The sequence below is a fragment of the Micropterus salmoides genome, unplaced genomic scaffold, assembly GCF_014851395.1.
Source record: "Micropterus salmoides isolate LMB-PRFRI ecotype aquatic unplaced genomic scaffold, ASM1485139v1 Ms_hic_scaffold_16, whole genome shotgun sequence".
NCBI classification, from domain to species: Eukaryota; Metazoa; Chordata; class Actinopteri; order Centrarchiformes; family Centrarchidae; genus Micropterus; species Micropterus salmoides.
The window spans coordinates 20,709,622-20,730,489 of NW_024040707.1; the positions used below are offsets into that span (position 1 = coordinate 20,709,622).

The 20,868-nt window shown below is 40.2% G+C and overlaps 1 long non-coding RNA gene across 1 annotated transcript; it reads left to right on the forward strand.

Annotated features, from left to right (window-relative positions):
- The first annotated feature begins 1,008 nt into the window (after window positions 1-1,008).
- On the forward strand, window positions 1,009-20,849 carry LOC119905650. Its single transcript, XR_005444849.1, has 3 exons — window positions 1,009-1,784; window positions 3,332-3,388; window positions 20,663-20,849. It is a non-coding gene; the product is annotated as an uncharacterized LOC119905650 (long non-coding RNA).
- Window positions 20,850-20,868: the final 19 nt, after the last annotated feature.

Consider the following 20,868-nt stretch of genomic DNA (forward strand, 5'->3'; position numbering starts at 1 on the left):
TCACTTATCAACTTTTTGAGCAATGTTGCTAGCCAATCTTGCTGGTGGCAAGTCCCACTATGTTTTGAATGGACAGCAGTATGGTGGCGTGTCAGCAGGGGTGGGGGTGGGGGATTACGGTAGTAATCTTTACTCATTACCATTGACAGCAACATTGCTCTAAAAATTGCTCCGTGTATCATCAGCTTAAGTGTAGGTGCTGCTCCAGGTTTAAACCTGTTAAAAAGGGAGTTTTTCTTGCCACTGTCACCAAGTGCTTGCTCATGGTGGGAACTGTCGGGTCTCTGTAAATAATATTATAAGAGTAGCCTAATGTCTAGACCTGCTCTATATGAAAAGTGCCCTGAGATAACTTATGTTATGATTTGCCCAAAAACAAACCAAGCATTTTGTAGATCTAGCTAGCTATATTGTAGCCACGTTTAGCTCCTTTCTTTTGTTCTCCAGACCAGCAGAGCAAAAAACAAGTCATGCCCATTCCCGAGCTAACCACTTTCCCACTAGCTTCTGTAGGTTACCCATAGACTGCACATAAAAATGTTAACTCAACAGGTTTTCATTTTCATCAGCTTCTCTAAAAAGCTGTTTTTCTCCTTTTTATATACAGTCTATGGTTTTCTCTGAATTTTCTAAGCATGACATATCTACTACGGGCCAGTAAAATTTGAGTACCACAAAATTTGAGGTAATATTTGAAAACTACTTATTTCACTTGCAACACTACTACTCCTGTGAGGCCATGATAGCAGGTAAGACCTGTAACTTCATTAAAACAACATGGTGTTCTTACTTTAGGATCCACTATAGTAGCAGATACCCATTTAGCTGAGAATGCGAATAGGAAAACCGTGTGACAAGTTTCAGCTTTTCAGAAAGACAGATGTTGACGATGATAGAAATGCAGACGCTCAGGAACGGAGGCGGGATAGGATAGAGGCGTGATCTCGCTCGCGGACACAACATGCTAGCAGCGGAGTAATGTTGAAAAAAAAAAAGTGATTGGTGAAGAAAGTTGAACCCAGTCTATGGTTGAACCTTTAGCCAGGCAGAGATCCAGCCTTCCCCCACTCCTAATAGAATATCAAAACAGACAAAACGTCGGGAATAATAGCCTTAAGTTCTATAAAGCAGGTGGTGAACAAGAAATATCAGTTAGGATGCTCACTGCTAAGTGTAAGTAACTTACTGTAAGCTAACGTTAGCTAACAACTTGATAGAGAGAGGCATAACTGTGGGTTTGTCTGTCGTATAGTGATGAAAAAAACATTTAATGTAGTTACGTGTCATTTTTGCTGGCAAGACAAGTGACCCAACCTGTCACCACCATAATACTTACTAATACTAATATATACTATATATATGGGTGTTTCAATTACTTTGAATGGGAATGATCTTTAGGTGTACTAGGGCGATATATATGGCTTTTCTTGACTTTATTAATTGAAAACACATAGAATACCGTTTCTGCAATAAAATATAGTAAAAGAGCAAACTGAAGAGCTTTCAGCTGTGAGGGAGACCTCCACTAAACTCCAGTCCAGGTTTTTCGAGCAACACCTGCTAACCGAGAAATTCAATTAAGGACTCCTCTTCCCACTAGGAGCCGGTCTCCAGGGCAGATCTTCCGGGCGACTCGCCCTGTAAGAAATTAGAAAATGCTACAATAAAACCCGAAAAACTGAAAATAATGTGGCAACTTTAACAATGAAAGCTCTCACGCTATCCACCATAATCACACACGTCCCTTTAGTTGGAAGTCACCGAAAGACAGCGAAGTACCACAGGTAAGAGTTTTCCTTTTCCTCCCAACTACTGCAGGCTACACGCTCATTTCATTTCCAAACGTCATTCTCGACATAGTGCGACACCAAAGTGTTCCTCGCTGCAGCGGTAACACTGAAAACGAGCATTATTAAGCAGTTTTAAACTGTTAAGAAATGACACTGAAGGATAGAGACTTGATGTGGGGACTTGTCGGTAAACACTGTGCGACTCCCAGCCTCGATGCAGCGGCGGCAGCAGCGCCGACAGCAGAAGCAGGTCTGGAGCGACTCATACAGTCTGCTAGTGAACCTACTGTACCTTTGAAAATGCCGGCGAGAGCACCATCCTTTTCCTAAAACTTTGATAATTCACTCTACGGTCAAATTGAAAGCCGTCAAAGACCGGATGAAAATTGCAGGCGACCAAACGCTATCCCCGTTGCAAAGTTGAGACAGAAAGGTGCAACTTTTCTCCTCAGTCCGTACTTTTTGCTGAGTGTAGTCGAGCTGACATGCTCCTATTCCCGAAATATAAAACATAGAAGAGACAACGTGAAAACAGCACTCATATGAGGTAATTTATTAGTTATTAATCAGTTCAAACATACAATATAATGTCTGCCGACACTTCCCCAAAACTGCATAAACGACACAAATGAGCGACTTTTTGCGGCGACTTCAGCACTGAAAGTCCCAGTTTTTGTCGAGAAAAACTTAGTGAAACTTCTTTGGCTGCCCCTAAACAGGTAGTAGCCGTCACACAGTATCATTTACCGTAAATAGAGGAACTACTATAAATGCAATCAATATTCATAGTCTAAAATGCGGAAGTTCTGCTTTTGAAGATTGTTTGTAAACGACTTTTATAAAAGACTTTGCATGTGTACTAGGTTAATTGTGTCAGATAGCACTCAAAAATTATCTACTAATTAGTTTGCGTTTCAACAAGATATTGTGCATAAACAACTTCATAAATGTCACATTATTATTAAACGGTTTGGAAAACCATGACCATTGGTCGAAAATGTTGTGTCAACTGTTGGCAGATTATACATCTCTCTAACACAACACAGACACACTATTTGTTTGGTAAATATGATTTTTCTGCAGTTCCTGCTCTCAGTGGTTGTAAGGCAGGTTTTCTGACTTCCACCTACTGTAGAACAAACAGTCTGTTTGAAAACATTGCACGTAGTCTGCCTGTTTGGGTAGTTGTGATCTCAGCAAAACACCACTATGATGTGAGATTTAATATAACATGCTTTTGTAAAGGGTCACTGTTTGTTCTCTTTTGCATTTATAAATGTCTATGCTGCGTGCTTGCCAGTGTGTTTGTTATCATTCTCAGGGATGAAGATGAGGACAGGAATAGATCACTGGCACTTTAAACCCGGAGTTCTCATATTCTCGCCGGATCTTTCTCCTTTGCTAATTATTGTGTTGTTTTCAGAGCAAATATGTCATATCCATGGCGACCAGGCAGGTTTATTGTCTCTCCTGTGCAATAGCTCACAAAAGTAATTAATTATCCTTTTTTTTCTCCCTCTCTCCTGTCTTTGGTTAAACAGATCATTCATGGAAAGCCGTCTTCTATATTAAAGATGCCACAGCTAGTACAACACAAGGTAAACATGAAAGTTCTTTTCAATTTTACAGTTTTGATGTCCTTTTTGTGCTTTGATTTTGTTTGTCTTTCAAATCAACTGTAAATTTAAAAAAATGTATAATGTAAAAAGATGCAATATTCTCAGAGGGGGTGCTTTTGATATATTTTCCATAATACCCTCATAGTGCAGCAGCTGTGCAGCCTAACTGTTGCAGATGTATTCATGCATGCAAAGCAAGCACACACTTGACACTTAACAAGAGAACAGTCGAGCTTAAAAACACATGTTTAGACATGAAATCAGCTTCCATTTTGTTTGATTTCAATAGCATGCATTTGCCAGACTAAAAGTATTTTTACTTTAGTGATGTCTCTTTTATGAGGTCACCAAAAATGATAACCAACAGCAGGTGACACTACAGGGTACAATAGTTCACCTCAGTGCATTGCAGTTTTGTTTTTACGTTCACTTCTATACAGTCTGTCCAAAGAGAGCTGTAAAGTGATCAGTTGCAGCAGTTTCCAGCTCTTCATCCTGTGTGCTCCCTCAGAGTAACTGGAATGTAACGGCATGTGTCTGCTGTCCAGCGGTCCATCTTCAGCTGGACACCAGCCAGCCTTCACTGTCAGACTGGTGGTACAGGTTCTCATCTCTCTTTGGCATTGATGAGACACTGCAATATCCATCTGTCAAACACACTGCCCTTCTACCCTCTGATTTCGCTCGCTCTCTGCCTTTCTTCTTTCATAATTTTTCACCGTCACTACAAGTGAAAGTAGAGCTGGGTAGATCTCCTGAGCAGAGAAAGCAGAGATGCTAATTGTCCATTTGTGCTGTTTTAATTGTGATTTGGTTTGTGTGTTTAGTTCAGTGTTTATGGCTGTGGTCCTCTCGGCCTTTTGATTGTGTCTCTCTCTGTCTCTCTCACTTGAAATGTTGCTTGTAGTGCTATGCTCCTAGTTCACTCGACTGGTTGAGAATCTCATTGGTTAATCAGTGTGCGATGCCTCCAACATTCTTATTTCCTGCAGCCCTATCAGTCAGTGAAATGCCTCATGTCTCATAAGTACCCATCTGCATCTGTCAAGGGGTGTGTAGAATTAAACCCATGTGTATTCCTTTTCTGTTTGACCTTGACTGCGGACCTCAGGTCTTTGAAGTCAAATAAGCGTCAGTAATCCCAGGCTGCGTTTGACAGGCTTCAGGAGCCATTACTTTTGCTTCCCAGCTCATAAGCTTTATCAATTTCCCTATGTGTAATGATTTTGTATACAAATTCACACTACTACAACCATAGTGTTGTGCCTTGTAAAAATATACTGCCTTCAACACATACTGTTATACTAGCACAAATAGCACACATGTTTTTTTAATCATCATTATTGTTTTTATTTTAGTGCTAAGGAAATGTCCTTTTTGCATGCTTGATCAGCCAGTAGAGAAATCCAATATAATGGAGGTTCAAGGTGAATTGCATCCAGTGCATTTCCCCTCTTCGACTGAAGGAATATTCCCGAGCAAAATAAACAAATCACACAGACAACAGTATTATAGGGTAGATTTTGAAGGCATGAAATAAGTATCGATTAAATCCTGCAGTTCATAGATGAAAATGGCCTTTTTGGTAATTTGTCCTGGGTCCTTTCAATACGATGAAGAAAGAGAGAGAGGCATGGGCGGGGGGGGGGACTGCAGAAAAGGTGGAGAGGAATAAGACAAGTGAACAGTGAGAAAGACAGAGAAGAGCTTTTGCAGAGACATGCTGCCCCTTTCCGAGCTCATTATCATTCTTAATAAGTCTTAAGGAAAGAAGGAGCATTGAGTGTAAATGCACGGTAATCCTTACACCCGCCAAGGTTAGTAGGGACGTCAGCACATGTGCACGGTTCCCAGCTGGCCACTTTGGGACAGGGAGGGGACCAGAGGAGCACAGTTAAGGATAGATGTTCAAGGAGAAAGTGAGGACGTTTAGACACTGTATAAAGGTTAGGCCCTTTCCTCCAGCCTGTAGCTTTTCAGTGCAGGCACCACCTGGCATTTAGTGAGTAAACAGTTCTGCATCAGATTAAAAACATTTGGCCATAAGACGTGGTGTAGGCTATAATAATTCAGAAGACAAACTAGGAAATGACAGTTTCCTAGGAGTCCAAAGCTTGATTAAAACATCTAAATAGAACAGTTTTGACTCTGGCACTATTCACCACAAGGGATTCAGTCCTGTACCCAAAGTAGCTGTTGGCTGCAGTGCATGCCTAATTCACCGTTCTTTGGGTGTGGTCCAAAAACAAGCATTAAGATGAATTGGACGAACTGATGACCAATTAACTAATTTGACAAATTTCCAGGCACTTGTATTGTTTGGTCAACCACGTTACTTTAACAGAAATCCAATGCAGTATTTATTTATATACTATACTATGTTTACCATCCAGTGTTGTGTCACCCTATACACTCTACAGTGTTAGTAGTATTATAGCGTTCCTGTTCATTAATCAGATTAGATGTGAGACATGTCTGGCACATTAATCTTAGTCCACAGTGAAACCACAGCAGAAGGTGATTTTATACTTCCAGTAATTAGTAGAGTGAGTGTTTTTTTTAACTGTACACATTGCTATCAAAGCATGATACTTGTGTGTAAAACTGTATGCATGTTTAATGAATGATTAACGTCAAAAGTCCACAGACTCTCGCTATGACGCGTTATGGCTGCGCCACGGTTCTGATCCGTTGATAGCCCGGCGGCAACATCCACTTGAAGCATTTCAGAAGCGTTTCAGCAGCGGACTGTGAAGCCTGCCCCATGTTATTGACTTGTTATTAATTTGTCGTTTTTGTGCTTCTGCTACATTCTTCACAGCTCGCTGTGACCCTGTTTCGTTCCGTCGTTTGCAGGCTGCATTTCACACAAGAAGCATTTCAGAATCAGAGCATTTTGCCTGCCTGACGTTTAGATTTTGTTGATTTGGTAATCAGTGTTTGCTTTTTGTGCCACTACTATGATTAGGTAGGCTACATAGTTAAATGATTTATTTTTGTGCCTGTTTAACGTATTTATTGTTTTTTTATGATCGGGAGTCTCCACAAGGTGTTTTATTTTGAAAATTGAACGGATTCTCTATGCCGTTCTGTGTCTGACTTCCTGCCTGGTTCGATCTGCTGTGTGCTGCTTGAGGCGACTAGCGTCAAAAATAGACCTGCTACCTATTCTCTGCGGCACGAAGCAGAGAACCGCTTCTAGGACGCGCTGGGTCTGCGCCTGGTGGACTTGGCCGCGATTAGCACTGGCAACAGCGGGGCAGCCGTAATGCGCCAGAGTCAGTGGACTTTAGGCGTTAGGTGTGTATCTCATAAAGACACCATCTCTGTTGGATATTGAACTCACTAAAGAGTCGGCTACTACAACTGTGATACAAGTTCCCAAAACAGTCTGTAAACAACTGAAATTGATTCCCTTTCCTAAGCGCTGTTAACTGGAATGGAATCATGATTTGATTAAAAGTCCAATTTTTTGATTCAGAATTGATTCTTGAATTCAAAATTGATTCTTCATTACAAATTAACTCTCAGTTCAATTCATAGAAAAGGCCCTATTGTCCAGCTCTTAATTCAGTGCACTGTGTGCACTCATGTTTTTAGTCCATTGAATTGCCAAGTGAAACATAGTTTGCTGGTCTCATTTAAGGTCTCTGTCTGACTAACAGGAAAAAGCAAGTGCTATAATTTGGAAGCATGTTACAGTTTTCTGCTTGTGTGAGAATAATTAAATGAAAGTGCAATTTACTGATTACTGCTAGAATATCTTTTGAAAAACAAAAGCAGTGCACTCACCTATTCCTACTGTTATGTCTCCAGAACTGTCTGCTGCAACAGTAGTAACAGGGAAACCCGTCATTATCCACAAAGCTGTACAAGCACAGGTCTTATGAAACAGGTCATGGATGGTGTTATTTTCTTTCCCCCATCAAAGTTGGCTACAAGTTTTGTAAAGTGGTGCAGTGTGTGTTGGTTAGCTAGTTCATTTGCCACTGCTGGAGTTTTGCTTCTCCACTTTGCTATCGTGGGTGTTTGCATCTGGCAAAGCTAATTATTAAGTTATTAAATCGAAACTGAGCCCAAACACTTCTTGTTCTTGTTCTTTGAAGAACTACAAGATAACTGTTGCGAGTGTGTACTGTACATCTTCCGGGTGCCGCACTGTGTCCCCGCGGTAGGGTTCTGTGTTTTTCTTTCCATCAGTATAATGTTGTTAACGATGTGCAAAAATAAATTTTTGGAATCTGTAAATTGGGGTGACAAATTATCACTAAAATATTTTCACCTTCTGAAAAAGTTGTCTTGAAGCCACTTAGGCGTGTTACCAGAAAATCTTAATTTTCACACAGATATTTTTGTTGTTTAAATATAAGATAACATTTTGGGATCTACAAACCAAATTGACTGTTGGAAGAGAATTCGTGTCCTTCTTTAGTCTCCAGCTTTATACTGCGGGTGCATTTGAATCTTGATGATGCCTCCGACGATCCTCTTGGGAATATGTTTGCTTAATTGTCCAAGAAGGGGACAACAATTAAATAAGCAAATGAAATTGGAGCTGCTGGTATAGTGGGGGTGCCCTTTTGTCTTGCTCAGTGTAATGCCATGTCTGTGCCTTTCTGTCATGTAAAGATGATTTACCCAGAGACAGATGTTCATAGACCTTTGCTCATGAACTCGTACCAGTTTGTTCTATTTTCTGCCATTTTAAAGGTTAAGGAGTGAAATGTTTTCCCTGCAACGTGTCAGGCACTTTTGATTGCTGTGGTGTCAGTTGCTCTGTTCCCCTGTATGTTGAGTTAAGAGGCTGCACTGGTAGTTGACTTAACTTTGACTGGGCTGAAAAATATTGCCATGTTACACATGGAAGATGCTTTTTGGAACATCTCTTCATTATTCTCTTAATTTCACTGCATTTTGGTTGAGGCTTGTTTATTAAGCCACTCCATTAATGCCCCCTCCACCCCCCACCACCAACCCTCCAACCCCCTCCAGGGAGCCTTGGGAGGCAGAAAGCCATCACCATGGTGATCTGAACACAGATCCCCGACACACCGGTCCATTGTGACTGGCGTGCGTTGAGGTGAGAGGGAACAAAATGTCACAGCAACAGGTTTTTTTGTGTGTTTGTTTTTGCCTCAATTCTCGGTGGGATTGTGCTCAGATCTATGCGCTCAGTTACACTGTAGGGACTGCTGGAGAGACTGTGGGAGTAAGGGAAATAAGTTGATTGGAAAAATGAATAGAGTGACATGGAAATGGATAGTAAATACTAATAAGTCTGTGTTCCTGTATTTCTTTTTTTTTTCTGTGGTTGTGTTTAGCATCACGGTAAAAACACAAAAGAAGTGTCATGAGGGTCATTGTTACTTTCTGATTTAAAGTGCAAATTCTCCAAATAGGCATAGCCCTAAGTTAAGCAAAACCGGCAGGTTTTTAATAATTTAATGTCTTTTTACACTTCTGTGGTTTGAATCACACAATATTAATTCAAATAATCCCTTTCTCTGTCATCATATATACTGTATATATCCACCCTGTTGCAGTGAAGATACTCTTTCTGATTGGAATTTCTCCCTTCAGCTGTAACTTCAGATTGTAGTTTGTCCACAAAGCCCAGAGGGGACAAGTTCAAGGAGCTCACAGCCCCTCTAAAGTTGTTGAAACCCAAAACAAGGATCTGGTTAGACTGAGATTTTTTTGTTTCAACAGAAGTGAAAATAGCAATCCTTTGGACTGCTATCAGTCAATATAGAAACAAAACATTAAATCTGAATACTGTATGTGATGTTTAGTAATATAACCTGAGAGTACACAGTTTTCCTGCCAGATTTGGACAGTTCCCAAGGAGGCCCTTTATACCCCAGGGTGTAACTCGCTCCATGCTTCACTGTACTTCTGCCACACAGGCTCTTGATTAGCTTATGGTAATGCCCTTTGAGTTCTCAGTTTATGCTAACCTTTGACCTGTCTTGATCCAGGCAACATGCTGTTAGCTACAGGCCTTGGGGAGGGAAGGGGGCTTATAGATAATGTGGCATTGAAGAGGTGGAGCAGAGTTTGCCCCCAACCCTGAAGAAGATGTGGGCTGTGTCCCATGACAGGTCTAGGGTTGCCCTCAGTCCCTGAGGTAGGGAGGGAGGGTCAGCCCGTGCCAGAGGGCACAAGGGTGGCTTCAAACACCCAACCCTAACGTCTGGCCCAATGTCTGGGCCTCCTGCCCTCTGCTCCAAGTAGGATACCACCCCATCGCGCCTGTGATATTAAGTATTAAAGTGATTGTCTTGTCTTATCTCAGTATTTCTATACATATGTTTTATACATACATGTTTTTTGTTTTGGAGTCAGTTATGCAGTGTGTATACTGCATGCATATGCATTAACTCCCACAATAACCTGTTTTATTATGCAAGAACCAGAAGTCTCATTAATATTTGTTGATATGTAGCTTTAGCAGTCAGGTCTTTTTGTGCCAAGACTGTAAGAGTCTGCCATCTCCGTTCCCTGAGCAGATGCAAAGGTGCAGGTCCTGAGAGATCCTTTTATGTTTGGAGACCTCTCCTTGCTTCTTTGACTGCGACCTCAACCATACAACACAGCTCTGTCTCAATCAGCTCTCTTGCTGTAATCCCACTTCAGAATTCCTCTTGGCTAAGGGAGTAAATAAATTTTTCAGCGTTTATTAGAATACAGCTTGCCAGAAGGGACTCCTCTCTTCTCTCCTATAGCTGCTCCAGTAATTAGCAAATTGATTAGGAGAACTTCAGCACACCTCCTTGGCTCTTATCTCCCCATTCTAGGACAATATTGCTGTGCCATGGGACAGCGTAAATATTTTAAGGGAAACCCTCAGTGAATCTCATTAAATGGCTATGGGGCAGAGCAGCTGTCTCCTACTGAAGGTCCCAGCCAATTTTCTAAACTATGATTAAAGAAAAGTTTTGGATTATTTAAACATGCCATGTCCTGTGGGGTTTTTTCAGTGTCACTGAAGACCTCTGTGATTCCCCCACCCCTCTGTGCCAGGACTGCTCCTCCTCCCTTTGGATCTATTAGTTTGAAATCGTTTGGGTGATGACTCTTTGAAAGTGGTGGTCATTCTGGGATGCCATGTTCAAAATGCAACAAAGACCTCCCTTTTATGCACAAATGCTAATTCAGATTTTTTACCCCCCATCCCCAAGCTGCAGAGGGAAAGACTTGGTAGCAATTTGGCAGATAATCAAATTGCATTTTAAATGGAGCCGTTTAAAGATGACTGGGGTCTGCTCACAGGAAGACACAGTGGCACAAATTAAGCTTGAATAAGCTGCTATGTGCACAGAGGAACAATACAACGAAATTCACATCACAATAGGAGGCTGCATTTATGTAAATGGACAACATGCAATGTTTGATTTATGTTTTTTTTTAATTAGTTAAAAGGAACTCAGGTACACAGTCAGATGTGCTTTCTCCAAATGTATTCATGTATGAATTCTGTTTTTCTTTTAATTATGATTTCCCTTTTGCTAAGTGGCATTTTCTTCACAATGTGTCCCTACGATTTGACCAATTGAGGCGAAATGCTAACAAGACATGATTTGTTAACAGTTGTGGTACCTTGGACACATTTAGTTCTTAATTTTAGATTTTCAGCCTGACAGAAATAGCAAACTGGGTGGAAAATGTTGTCAACAGCTATGTTTGTCTACAAAAATCTGCGCTTAGAAGCTGTCCCCCCACATTTGGTATACATCATTAAGTTCTTCGTGGCCCATCAAATTGTCTATTCACACAGCATTCCAGTACATATTAGTTACATCTCGTTGGCAGAAAACAGAAAACTGACACAAAATATTTGGGAAACGGGCCTGAATTGTTTATCTCTTAGAATAAGTATAAAGTGTGATTCTCATGAAATGATAGAATTGGATCAAACGTGCATCTCCCAAAGCGTCTTTTATCCTCTCGCTTTGTGTCTCTGGGAAAACTGAAAGCCCCAAATGATCTGTTTAGCTTTCAACACCCTTCTAACTCAGGCCACATTTCCTGTAAAGTTTTAACATTCATAACAAGATGAACGTTCACCCAATACAGCCATCAGAATTGCTCCATGTCTATAAAACTCCATTATGGACAGCACAACAAGTGATGCTTGACTTGTAAGTTTAAAGGGTTCTTAATTGGCTGTGATTTGCTGTGCTGTACAGCTATGACTGAGGAAGCGGCATAATGACCTTCTTTGGATGATACATTACTTTTCTGACAAGTTAACGCTCCTTAACGCTGCATGTAGCTGTCCTTTGTTTTAAGTGTTGCCGTCATCTCAGCATCATAACAGACTGACACAGCAATGGTTTTGACCCGACATGTTGCACATGAGTAGATGTAATGTTAACCTCCACCTTCTTTACAGATATCCACTTCCAGAGAAAGTCCCTTGAGATATTTTACAGTGTTCCCCCGAAGGCAGTTTCCCTTTTTTTCACTTTAGATTTGTGGTTGAAAGCAGCTGAATACATTTAGAGAGCTATGAAGCACCAAAGCAGCTCTGCCTTACAGTATTTATTGCTCATTATTAAAGCATGTATCAGCACAAAAGGCCAGGAAAAAAACACTTTACACTGAAGACTATCCTTAAATTTTATTGAATAACTATTGAAATTGGCTGTATTTTAGTTGTCTGATTGTAGTAGCATCCTAACTTCCGTTTCTAATATTCTTATAGCTGGATTTGTGGAAAAAAATTAAAAATCCGCCTTTTGTACATTTCCAAAAAGTCAGCATTCTTATAAACACAAAAAAGGTCTATTTAGCAACAGAAAGCATAATGCATCCTAATTGGAGCAACATAATCCCTGTCTTATGATGTTGATTGACAAATATTGTTGCAAAGTTAATGACACAAGAGGGATGTGACTGATCAAGTGGGTGACTGATCATAAAACTGCGGTCAATATTTGGCTGTGGCTTTATTTCCTGCCTGAACATCAGTGTGCCACGATGTCTGAGATGTATGGCTAGACACACAGCAATGGCAAAACACATATTTACACTTCAGTCTCTCCTGAGCATGATGATGCTGCCTCTGTTTGCCGTACAGTAAATAATATCCTATCATGCTAAAATGAACAGTCTTAGAGTATTTATTCAGTTGGAGCATAGGGTATTGGTTAAAGCTGACCAATTTCAGAGTAGTTGGGATGAAAATCTCCCTCTAATTACTGGACTGTGTGGATCTTTTGGTCCCAGTCCCTCTGCTGCAAATGATGGTATTAAAAAGTCTCTTTTATTTATAGAAATAACATTTTTGCTTCACAGACAATAGGCTAGTTCTGTTTTACGGTACAGCAGACTTTATCTTTTTAATAAAAATTCCTGACTTGGTGAAAGTTTAATTAATAAGGGACTTAAAGCTAGGGGAATGAGCAAGGGAGTTGGGTCTTTAAGGGGGTACTTATTTTTCCATCTGGGCTATCCTCCAAAAAAACTGTCAATTAGTGTGTTAAGCTGAAGAGACAAAAAACGTCATTAGTTTTTGCAAAAAGAATAATGGGTTTTAAAGGTTTTGCTTTAGAGGCAGGCCAAAAGCACAAGAGTGAGTCTTATGTATTTTCATTTGTTTCCTGCAATTATCAAAGTTTGAAGGAAGGCTCTATTGTTCTAAGGTGCATGGTTTAGGAAGGAGACACAGTGGGTTCTTTTTAAGTAAAAGTAAATGTGTACCTTAATTGTCTGAGATAAAACAAATTAGTTGTATTTGGTGGAGTGAATCTTACTGTGTAGAATATATTATGTTTCAGTTTTCATTGTTTCCTCGTTTGCAATCAGTGATGTTGTTGTCTATGCTGTTGGACCACAATTAGTTTTCTCTGTGTGTTGTAGTTGTTATTGTACGCGTGTGTCAGTGTTTACATTTACATTTAAAGCAACTTACAACTGCTAAGTATATCAGAGGTCGCACGCCTCTAGGGGTTGAACCCGGGTTTCTCACTCCAAAGGCATGTGTCTTATCCACTGCTCCATCACCACCCCAGTGTATACTGGCTTAATTTATGCAGTAATAACAACTGTATATGACTGCTTGTCCCTCACCTCCCATGTCCTCTTAGAGAAAGAAAATTAAGCAGAACTACATGGTTTGGTGGTCTTGCCATCAGTTTGTGAATATGTAAAGATGAAGCAACCATTGAGTGCTTGCCTCGTGTTTATTTACTTTTGACTCATCATTTTTATTCTTTTAAAATTTTCACCGCTGAGAGATGTAGTAATTAGTGTCGTCATAGAGCAAGAAAGCATCCAAATTTGTAATACTGCTCTTTGCTTGGTGTCGCTATTGATGTATGACAGATGGATTGATGGATTATCTATTTAGCTAGCTTAGAGAATATGGACTCGCCAACCTCTGTGTGGCATTGAGCCATGCATTGAACATTACAGGAGAAGCCTGTTATTTGTTTTTTGGCAGATTTTATAAAGAAAATGGTTCCTTACTCAAGTTGAAAGCAAATTTGCATTCTTGTACATGTCATGCTTTTCAGCCAGGAAACAACACAAAACCAAGTGGGCTTGGTAAACAAGATTTAGTACAGGATGCCACACTCCAATTGTTGGCATTTTGTCGAGCTCAGCAGCTAGTGAGGTTTTATAAATTAGTCGTGAATCGGCAGTGATGGCACAGTATTGTCATTTTTTAAAATTTATTTTTTACATGTGATGCATTGCACAGTACAAAGATTAGTACAAAATGCTGAGATTATTCCAAAGAAATTTGATGTAACCTTTACTTTGGATCCTGTTTTTCAGTAGCATTTATTCATACCAAGTTATAGTGCTGCAACATCATCTCGACATGTACATCACTCTGTTAGACCATTTAGAGCACTGAGAGTAAAATGTATTTCACCTTCAAGAAATACTTAGTAAATGTGATAAAGTAATCGGCAAATGAGCAGGATCCTTTTTGTAATGAACTTCCTACCTTGAAGATGGCCATTTGAAGGTTGTTTTTTTTTCTCTTAAGCGGGCAGAAAGTGTGACAGTAGTGCTTAGATGAGGCTTACATAACTGGTCATAGTGCAAGAGGTTTCAGGCGCTGAGCCCAAAATATGTCATTGACTTGTGCCATACACAACAGGAGATGGCTTTTGCATCACAGTGTGAGTGCTGGTAAATGATTGGTTACAGGAGATTCTCCAATAAATTAATTGTTTCCACTTCATGGTTAAGTATGTGCTACTCTTCCAAATCGAGTGCTGGTACTTGGTTATTACACTTTAATAGCTCGCTTGCCAAACTAACGATATATTACTCCATGTGCTGGCTCAGATCAGAGAAGATGAATTGGCTATTAATTAGAGTTGCACTGAGAGGGCACAGGGGAGAGACTACTCATAGCCTCGCAATCAGTGTCAACGGGGGCCCTTTTCTGACTAGGACAGCCAGGGCAGGCCCAGGTCAGTGAGTGTTATCATGAAAACCTCTGAATCTGATGGTAGAAGTAGCATCAAACATGGCCACCATCTTGTTGAGTCAAACAAGGACGAGAGAGTTTAATGTCGCGCAGCTGCAATTTCATTTGATGATTTTAGTCAGGAGGTGTGGACAGAATGGCAGAGATGTGTGGGAGGTTGTTTGGCTCCATGAGGTTCCTTAACAAAAGCCTCACGTCCGAAGGACTTTGAATTAGAAAGTTATGGAGGAAATATTTGACGGGCAGAGATGATTTGTGGGGAATATTATTGTTTGGATCACTTTTCTTGTGCAGCCTCTGAATTAGCCCTTTTATCACAATTAATTAAGCTCGCCTATAGGAGATGTTCCATCTTGAGCTCATCCACACAGGATAAATAAGTCAAAGCAGCAGGATATATGTCCGTTTATTGGCTGACTTGATCTCCGAAGCATCTGTAGTGGGGGGAAGCTGTCTCTGTGGTGCGACTTTGTGGAAGAGTCTTTGCCATCACTCACTTTGAATGCTTCTTTTATGACTCGTTTTGTTAAAAACCTCTTTTTTTAATGCAAGGTATCAGGAGTTATGGCCTGTCTATGTAAATTAGGAAATTTTGACAGTTTGTTATTCATGTCATCGCCTTTTTAAACACTTAAAGGCAATAAATTCCACCATGACAGGCTGCTCTGAAATTGCCACTAAATATTATTAAATATTTTAACAAGTTCCTTGTAAATATGCCTTAAATGTTTGAACGATGGGCAGGAAGAAAAATGGCTTTGCATCAACTTATTAGAGGCTATAAAAGTGGCAGTGATTTATCATGGATGTGAAGCAACTCAGGCCATCTTTTTTTGTTTTGCTTATTCTGTTGGCTTGCTTTGTCCTGATGTGCACATTAAAGAGATACGCATCATGTTAAAAGCCTGCAATTTCACAAGTCATGAAAATGTTAGCAGCAGATATTGTTGTACCTGTGGTTCTTGAAAGACAGAGCGATATATTGCAACAGCATTTTAAAGTTTTAAAGCTTCTCGTACCCATTTACAGTTTTACATTTTGTGATATCACTGGCTGTAACACAGTGTGTTTATCAATAAATCCAGTTGATTTATTGTTTTATTTTCTGCCACATTTAAGTGACCTGGTTTCCCAGGTTCAAGGTAAAATCTTTAAGGAGGAAAATTTCTTCAGATTTCTGTAGAAAGAAATGTTATCTGTCACTGCCTTTCACATTGTAATGCCTCTCTCAAGTGACACAGATCAGCAGATGGTTTGATGTGAACCAGAATAAAATTCTGTCTGTTGTGTTACTTCTACATGTTTAATAATCAATATTTTTCGTTGGCAATGCTACAGTTTGAATGTGAAGACTCAACTCTTTTTAATTACAAAGAGAAGCTGAACTGTCTAAAAATAGTTAGAGATGTGACACAGTCTAGTGGTTTGTGGTGCACCTTTCCATTGGTTAGTGCTGGGAATTGAGCATCAAATCAGGGTCATTCAGAGTAACATGACTGTTTTCCAGAGGATTTATGTTTTACATTGGCAATTCCAGGCTTTAAATTCAGAAGTCAACTTTTTTCCCTGACCAGCCTATCATTTTGTGACTTAAAGTGGTTTCTTAATTTATTGCACTTCAATTACGATTAAGTTCAACTTTATGTTCTTTATTGACTCTTAAATGATGTCGGCCAGCACCCACAAAGAGAGAAAAAAGAAAGAAAGAAAAACAGATGATAATGACTTGAAACAAAATTACAGGACACAAAAACATTTAATGAAAACATTGTCATATTCAAAAGTGCTGACTGTGCAGTTACCTCAGTGGTTTTATTGTGTAGTTTCACAGTCCCTGAGATGAAGGCCTGGTGCATATTTTTATAATATGCATCTGCTCCAGTAATGCCTTCAGAGCATGGATGTTTGCTCATTATCTGCTTTATTTTATCACTCATCTGCGTAGTTAACACATTCTCTGCAGACCTGACTGGCACCTGTTACCTTACACGTGTTCTAAGCTGCTTCTTGTCCTCAGTGTGCCAGAGATGCACAGCAAGCACCAGGATAAAAAAAACTCTGCACTGCTGGGCCTTGTCTCCAATCAAAGGATATGAAATGTATTTTAGAAGATGGACATACTATGACCTACTTAATGTTGTGCTTTATTTACGGTGCAATATTTTAGCTATGCAATCTGCTCCAGACATCTTGATCTTTCAGTGTTTTGTTTGTTTATAGCTCATTATTATATTGCACCTTGCTGTCTTTCCTTCTTAATGCTCCTTTAGGTATTTGGGTATAAACGAGGCAATCATGGGTCATGTAATCCACAAACCCCTCACTGTTTTGGCTAGAAGCCACTAAAGTATTCTACAAATCTCAGTGCTGTCTCTGCACATCACTCTTTACGGTTAGTATGATGTGACGGCTGCCATGTCAGCAACATGGCACATCTCTGTTCTCCCTCTCTGGAGTTTTCCCTGGGGTGGGCAGAATGCGAGTGCCCCTTGTCTGACTGGCTATAACCTTGCCACCAGCTTGTGTGTGTGGATGTGTGTTTTTTCTAACTCTAAAGACTTGAACAATGATGACTCAAGCCACGCAGAGTAGACCTCAGGGAAAATACAGTGGAAATAAAAATAACAAGTGGATTTTTGACTGCAGTCAGATGTGAGAGGAGGCACGCTGGCACTGGGCTAAAAGCCTGAGTAGATTCTGCCCCCCTAGTTCATTAGATTAGGCTGTCTCGTGTTCAGGAAGTGCTGAAAGGCACTGCAGATTGTATCTGCATGAAATGCTGTCCTTACGTCCAGAGACAGTTGCCAGTCCTGGTCTTTGAAATTCCAAAGTAGTTTTCAATCCAGTTAAGACCCAATATTGTGGTTGTCTCTTTGTGGCCCTCCTGCTGAGGGTTCTTATTAGAAGGGTTAAGCATGAGGATGGATGTGTTGGTATTTCTGCGGTTGCTCATCTGCGCATCGCACATGACTTTCTCTAAATTATTTATTTTCCTGACACCACCATATGGTGCTGTAGCTTGTTTGTCTTGGAGCATACTGGAGAAATGCAAGAACTAGACTGGATTACTTCTTGTGTGTATACATGGGAGACCCTCTTCAAACAATGCCTGTTTTTTGTTATTTCTTTTGCTGGGTGGGCTTTGTTGATGCAATTCTGTGCAACTCTCTACAAGAGTTCTCTTCTCATCTACTTCAGAGAAAAGAGATAATCAACATAATCGGGCCAAAATGCGGAGATGTTTCAAAGAGATACACAGAAACTGCTGCCGTCGGTCTGCATATGATGGGGCAGCTGAACAAGAAGCTTGACGAGCCCTGGAAAAATGGGGTCCTGATCTTCTTTGAAATGCCACAATTAATTGCTATGCGTTGTCCCCAATGCATGGATGATTAAATGTGCTCCTAAACTGCCCTGATTTGTGGGGGCACCTTGCCGATTTTATTTGCCACTGTTAACATTTTCATTCTTGCATTATGCATGGTGCTGTGGGGCAAGGAAGTGCTGCAAACAAATGGCCTGAGGGATCGGCGTAAACACAGCGTGCCATAAGGGGGAGAAGACTAACAGTTCAGCACCGCCTCCCTCAGCCAGTCTTCACTGACAAACTAGACAGCCCCTCTGCATCTTGGCTGTAGTTTACCAGAGCAGTGTGGTGTGGTTATCAATGTCAGTTACGTCAGGTATTCAAAAATGTTGACTATAATTTAGCAGACATATATATGGAGAATGTAAGGACAGGGTTGGGGTTGGAAATTGCTCATCTGTATCTTTATTAATCAACAATGAATGCATGTCTGATGGAATATTTCTATTTAAACTAATCAAATTTGATTCCTCCTCCTTCAGCATGTATAAGCTGAGGTCACTTTCGCTAGTTAATTCTGACAGCCAAAGCAATGTGGAGCTGGTTCCTTTGTGTTTAGGGATTTTAATTTCTCATTGCAATAATCAGTGACTGATGGAAGCCCTAGTGTTTTATGAAGGCATGCCAAATGACATGTGCTCCCTTTTGAACATGAAACACTCACAGCAGAAATATGAATTTTCACATTAGAGGCATACTAACTCTCTGATTAGGATTTACTTGATCTGGGATCTTGGCTGTTAGAAATGCAACGCTGCACACATGGCCTGACCGAATTGTCAGCTGTCATGGCATTGGCCCAGAGCCTTACACTTGGCAGGTCTCCACCCTCTTACCTCCGGCTGACAATGCAAGTACAGACAAACGATGTGAAGCCACTGGACAGCTCTATGTACACTCATGAAATTCCATATGGATAAAAAAACTTGAGTCTGGTGTACTTTTCACTATGATAGTTTGCTGCTTTGATAGTGGAATCAGTTCTTTATTTTGAACTAGTCCATACTCTCAAGTTCTTGCCAGTAATTTATAGGCAGTTTTTTTTTAAACCCAGCTCCCTGCCATCAAAAGCGTCTGCATGGCATTAACAGTAACTAATGCACCAGGCAATGGAAAGAGGGCAGATATTGTTTTTTATGGCCTGACCTTTGAGACATTATTATTTTTTTGATGAATAACTGTTTACTCTGAATGCGGGCATTAAACAAGTTTCCCTAAGGTTTGCAGTGATTGCCCCTGACACAAATAGCAAAACAAAAACATCTCACCCTGTTCACCGGCGAAGTGAAGCGAGCTGTCAGTGAATATGGAAAGTCTGTTTTAGTGGACTGGAGAGTTGTGTTAAATAGGTGGCAACCAGTTCATTAGGATGCCTTTCCGAGCATGAAAAATGACCCTTTTCTGTGTAATTGTAGTCTGACTTCACAGATAGTTGACTGGAACCGGAGCATACTGTATGTTGACAAGGATCACTGGAATCAATTAGCGTTGCATCTCACAGTTCAGTCTTCAAGCAGCTCTATGTTACCGGTTTTACACCTTCTTGCTTAAATGCCACTCTGATTTGATTATATATGACGGGTACATTAGACAAACAAGAAAAATACATTATTTAATTTATTGGGTGCATTGAACTTTTACTAATACTTTTGTACAATAGTTTGTCTTAAAAAGGTCTGTCCAAAGTATAACAAAGCAATTAAAGGTGCAATATGTAAGAATTTAAGAGATTTTAGGGAGGTAGGTTGGTAGATTTATTTTGTCACAATATAAGAGGTTATCAAGTGAAATTGAGTTTGTAACTCCCTTCTGCTATGTAGCAGAAAATATACATTAATATAGAAGCAATTATAAAAATGCTAAACAGAAATAAACTATATTCAATAGAACAGTGCTTGGGATGAATATGAACTTAAAAGTCTGATAGCTTGGGGGAAAAAAAAGAGTCTACATTTAAAAATGAACTTTATTAACAGCTTGTGAAGTATTAACAGTTCGGACATTATGTCAAAGACATCTATGGAGCGCTGGGCGATTTTCAAATATGATTTTGGCTTCCAATAATCGTGGAAGCAAGAAAATTGAGATAAAATGATTATTGTGCCACATTTCAGTTTCGCAATGATGCTTTGTCTTGTCTTATAAACTCAGCGCAACTCTTTTCAACGGTGCGCTCTTGCCATTCCCTAAAAGTCCAAACTTCACTAGCCACCATTAGGCTTAAGCATACAGCATTTAATACTGGATAAATTTGCCTAGCGGCTAACAGACTTTTCCTCTACTCATATATAATAATTGGAGTTCAATAAATGCAGGATGGTTCTTAAGTCAATGAGTAATCAGTTAAATAGTCATGATTTCAGTATTGACCAAAATAATCGATTATGATTTTTGTCATAATCGAGGAGCTCTACGTCTATTTATTGTGTTGCAGAGATATTTACTGAAGTTAGCATGCTAACCAGCTAGCCTCAGCCCCAATCTGGCAGCGTTGACTGGCAGGCTGCTGAGCAGGGTTCCTTTGCAGCTCATCCAGGATGGCACATCAATGCGAGCTGTGGCAAGAAGGTTTGCTGTGTCTGTCGGCGTAGTGTCCAGAGCACGGAGGTGCTACCAGGAGACAGGCCAGTACATCAGGAG